The following is a 5,398-nucleotide window of genomic DNA, read 5'->3' as shown; positions in this document are numbered from 1 at the left end:
AATGGAGTGGAGTGGAGTGGAATGGGAATGAATGGAATGGAGTGGAGTGGAGTGGATTAGAGTGTATTCGAGTAGAATGGATTGGAATGGAATGGAATGGAATGCAGTGGATTGGAGTGGAATGGTATGGAATGGAAGGGAATGGAATGGAATGCAATGGAATGGAATGGAGTGGAAAGATTGGAGTGGAGTGCTGTGTAGTGGAAAGGAGTAGAAAGGAATGGAGTGCAGAAGAGTGGAGTGGAATGCAATGGAATGGAAAGGAATGGAGTGGAGTGGTGTTTCTCTGTCTGTCTCTTTCTTTCTGTCTCTCTGTCTGTCTCTGTCTCTCTCCCTCTCTCTCTCCCTCTGTGTGTGTCTGCCTTCCATCTTACTCTCTTTCTCTGCCTGTCAGTCATCCTGTCTGTCTGTCTCTCACTCTGTCTGTCTCTCTCCCTCTCTCTCTCTCTCTCCCCCTCTGTGTGTGGCTGCCTTCCATCTTACTCTCTTTCTCTGCCTGTCTGTCATCCTGTCTGTCTGTCTCTCACTCTGTCTGTCTCTCTCCCTTCCTGTCTCCCTGTTTCTCTCTCTTTCTGTTTCTCTCGGTCTCTGTCCATCTCTGTCTTTCTCTCTCTCTCTCTCTGTCTTTCTGTCTTTGTGTATCTTTGTCTCTCTCTGTCTGTCTCTCTCTATCTCTGTCTCTCTCTCTCTCTCTCACTTGCTCGCTCGCTCTCTGGCTCTCGCTATCTCCCGTCCTCTCTTTCTTTGCAAAATAAGCTCAAGTACATCTAATCTCATCCATTACCAAGGCCTGAATTCTTAACATCAGACATCCCAGATTTGATCTCCCTACAGAATGCTGTACAGAACTGGCGAGTGGATTTCTGGACTTGGATAACTCATAGATACTTCTCTCCATTTCCACAACTACCCACGGCCCCTTGTGAAACCACAGGCTCTTTGAAAAAAAATCTCAGAAGTGGTTTTGGGTTTTTGGCTGGAGGCCTAAGCCTGCTGCGGACTTTCCTGCCCAGGATTCTGTGTGAACAAAAGTGCCTCTGCTGGGAGCTGGGATCCTCGGGACAGTGCTTGCTAGCGCTGGATGAGTCTCTGGAAGGACACACAGGACTCTGCAAAGCTGACCTGTCCCACCGAGGTCAAATGGATACCTCTGCATTGGCCCGAGGCCTCCAACGTACATCACCGTCACCGACCGTCACCGTCAGCATCCTTGTGAGCCTGCCCAAGGCCCCAACTCTTGGGAGGCTCCTGGGAGCCCGGCCTTGGTCAGCTAAAGTCCAGAGGGATGGTGACTTCCACCCACAAGGTCCCCACTGAACTGTGAAGATGTGGAGCGTAGGTCAGAGAGGGGACCGGGGTGGGGGGTGGGGGACACGTCCTGACAGGCGAGGAGTTCCCGAGGCTCTGGCCACTCCACCCACGTCCCACGTCCCGGGCACCCGCGGGACACCTCCGCTTTATCCCCTCCTCTGTCCACAGCCACCCCCACCACACCCCACAAACCACGCACACACGCTGGAGGTTACAAAACCACACAGCATGAATAGAGCCTGGCGGAGCGAAAGCCCATTTCACGAGGCGCGGCGGGGGTGGGGTGCGGGTTGTGGGGTCTGTAGAGAGCCCGATTCTCCCTCTTGTGTGGCTACAGGCTAGAAATGAATATTGCTTCTTGGGCGGAGGGGCTTCCTTAGGCCATCACCGTTTGTGGGACTATCTCTCAAACCCTCCCTTGAGGTCACAAAATAGATTCCGCCCCACCCCTCGACGTTCCCCGCCCCACCCCCCGCCCCGGTGCTGGATGTATCCTGTCAAGAGACCTGAGCCCGACACGTTGAGCTAAACACCTTCATTGGCTTTGCGTGTTTGTTTCTTTCTGAGATGGAGTCTTGCTCTGTCGCCCAGGCTGGAGTGCAGTGGCGTGACCTCAGCTCACTGCAACCTCTGCCTCCTGGGTTCAAGTGATTCTCCTGCCTCAGCGCCACCATGCCCGGCTCATTTTTTTATTTTTAGTAGGCATGGGGTTTCACCCTGTCTCATTGGTTTTCACTGGAGATTCTAGATTCGAGGCACACCTAATGCCGTGCCACAGAAAGACTTCCTTTTTTCTTTTTTTTTTGAAAGCACAACGTATCTGCTTTATTTGAGTGGCTTCGTATATCATTTTAGTTGTGTTACAAATGAAGAAAAGGTATTAAACACTGTGCTAATGATAGTGAAAGCGAAAACAAAAGAAAGGCTACCTATTTTGTAGTTAAAATATAGCGGCTCAGAATTCAGAGCTACCTAAATACGTCAGCATTTACACTCTTCCTAGGAAAAGCTTGCCAATCTGAATATTCCTCCTTTAAAGACAATTTTTGATAGGGTGAAGTTTTTTAAGAACGTGACTCCTGCAAATTAGCTGAACAGACAATACACATTTACAGAAAACAACACGAGGATCCACCGGACTTGGGAAAAAAATCAAAAACAGCACAAGTCTCATGAAGAACTGAGTTCTTAAAATATGACGGAGAACATAGCTATCGGAAGAGAAGGCAGTATTGGCAAGTTGATTGTTACATTGGTCAGCAATAGCTAGCAGTATGTTTTTGGCCATCTTTCAGGCAATGTAACTACTACAGCAAAATGAGATATAATCCGTTAAACAACATATTCACAAATCAAAAAATGTTTTAGTAATAGAATGCTTCAGATTTAGAAGCAAATCAAATGATACAACTCCACTGCTGTAATACTTAACCCCAAAGATAACCGTATCTGACAAAAAAAACTACCACAGAGTTATGACTTCAGAATTATAGTTTCTCTTGGTATTTCTTTATGTTTTTTTTTTAATTTTTTTTTCTTCAGACGGCATCTCGCTCTGTTGCCCAGGCTGGAGTGCAATGGGGTGATCTCGGCTCACTGCTGCCTCCACCTCCCGGGTTCAAGCGATTCTCCTGCCTCAGCCTCCCACGTAGCTGGGACTACAGGCACCCTCCACCACGGCCACCTAAGTTTTATACTCTTAATACAGACGGGGTTCCACCACATTGGCCAGGATGGTCTCAATCTCTTGACCTTGTGACCCGCCCGCCTCGGCCTCCGAAAGTGCCAGGATGGCGGCAGGTGTGAGCCACCACGTCCGGCCTTCTCTTGATGTGTAAACTATTTCTTTTCTTTTCTTTTCTTTTTTTTTTTTGAGACAGAGTCTCGCTCTGTCGCCCAGGCTGGAGTGCAGTGGCACGATCTCGGCTCACTGTAAGCTCCGCCTCCCGGGTTCACGCCATTCTCCAGCCTCAGCCTCCCGAGTAGCTGGGACTACAGGCGCCCTCCAACACGCCCGGCTAATTTTTTGTATTTTTAGTAGAGACGGGGTTTCACCGTGTTAGCCAGGATGGTCTCGATCTCCTGACGTCGTGATCCGCCCGCCTGGGCCTCCCAAAGTGCTGGGATGACAGTCTTGAGCCACCGCACCCGTCCACCTGATGTGTAAACTATTAAGTCAGTCCAGAAAAATACAACCAATGTCAACAGTACGTATGGTGTTGAGGCAGAAGTAGGACCAAACGTTTTCATATCTTATTCAGTTGATAACAATATGACCTAGGCAGTAATTTCTGATGTGTCTACTGATACACAAGTACAAAACGGTAAACCAGGGATACTGCTAAATAAAAGGGTACACTAACTTCTAAATAGTAACTCCATCAACTGGAACACTGTCAAAAAGCAGCAACTAGTGAATTGTTGCAATATTTTTTTCTATTATCCAATAAGTGGATTCTGCTATTCCTTTCCAATTTCCCAAGCACTTTTTGTCCCCATCACCATTTCGGTGTTCGAAGAAAAGGTAACACATCCAGTCACAAAACTAAAGAAACACACACACAAACGAAAGACAACTACAGTATCTGCAAAATTTGGTAGAAGACTGAAACTGTTGAGTATAAGGATCTGGTATTCTATTATCATTAGTTAATTTAAGAGTTTGTTAAAGACATACATTTCGTAAGAGAGCATTTCAGTTAGATGTTATTGAGCAGTATGTACCATCCCTAGGTATTTGTAACCAAATTCATGGCAATAAAGAGCTATCTAACAAGAAAAATTAGCGAGTACCGGCACCATCAATAAGAGCTTGTCTTTACACTTCATTGCCGCTTACCATGCGTTACAATGTCTAGGATGGACTCTGATAGCATTTCGAAAACAAGCTAATGCTTTGTCCGATTCTACAGTGAAGACAAACTCCCGCCCTAATACAGTAGAGGCCTAAGCATGATGTGGATCCACTTCGATAGCTCTCTGGAAGAATTTAATTGCCATATCATGTGCCTGTTGCAAGCGGAAACAGTTCCCTGTGGCACGCCAGGCCTCTGGCTGGCGAATTTTTATCCATGTCTGTCAAGTCTTTTGACAGAACTGAAAGAGCAACATCTTTTTGAGGATGCCAAAGTGTTGCGGAGCAGATCTCCATGCCTTCGGCCCTATAATTCTCCATCCTTCTTACCTCTGAGAAGATTCTTTCAGCTTGCGTGGACTCTGAAAGCTCAAGATAGGCCCTTCCAATTTGGCACAGTACCCAACCAGCATTGTAGTGGTGAGAAGGTAGATGGCACGAAATATTGATAGCTTGTTGGCAGTGGTAAGAACACAAAGCTAAATAACCTTTCCCCCTTTCACGAAGAAGGCTCATCAAGCCTTCTGCTGCTGCTTTTTGTAGATTAAAAGCCTGAATCTGAGGTGTGATTGTGGATATTTTCCCTTCTGAGATGACGGAAGAGTCCAATTTTGTCATTTCCAGGCTGCCATTGACGTGAGGTTGAGTCAGTCCTCCTTCGTTAGTTTTACTTTTTGTTTTTCTGTTTGGGATTTTAGGTGGACACTTCATTTTTAATTTTTTTCTTATTCTCCTTGGTTGTGGAGCTGTCACTGGTCAAGAGTCATGGATTTCTTCGAGGCAGTGCATTTAGGGGAGATGCCACAGTGGGGCTCGATACCTGAGGTGATGCCCTTGTTTGTGTTTTTGCAAGAATTGGAGTTACCTCTCGGCTATGTCCACTCTGCGAGAAGACAGGCTGTGCTCCAGTTCGGCCGATTCTGGCAACAGGCTTTTTCGAAGGGGCTCCGGTGGATGGCACGTCAGTGACAGAAGGTGTCTGATACTAGTGTAGTTTTGTAAATAGGATCCATCTCCCGGACCTGGGGTTTCTAATGGCAAAATCCCAACACTTGGAGTTCATTGGACTAACAGCTGCTGGTCGTCCTGATAAACTCCGACCAGTTTTTGGTTTATTTTGAACCTGCGTAGATAATATGGAAGTTCCTGTTCCCAGTGGGACAGTATCAGGTGAAATGACAGCTGGATCAATAGAAGACACTGGGGAATCTGTATTCGAGGAGTACTTTGAAT

The 5,398-nt window shown here is 46.9% G+C and overlaps 1 pseudogene; it reads right to left on the bottom strand.

Annotated features, from left to right (window-relative positions):
* Positions 1-4,146: 4,146 nt before the first annotated feature.
* On the bottom strand, positions 4,147-5,345 carry LOC116465346 (cell division cycle protein 27 homolog; annotated as a pseudogene).
* Positions 5,346-5,398: the final 53 nt, after the last annotated feature.

Source organism: Hylobates moloch, unplaced genomic scaffold (assembly GCF_009828535.3).
Source record: "Hylobates moloch isolate HMO894 unplaced genomic scaffold, HMol_V3 SCAFFOLD_4583, whole genome shotgun sequence".
Classification (NCBI taxonomy): Eukaryota; Metazoa; Chordata; class Mammalia; order Primates; family Hylobatidae; genus Hylobates; species Hylobates moloch.
Note: the sequence above shows the minus strand (reverse complement) of the source record. Positions and strands in the feature narration are given on the sequence as shown.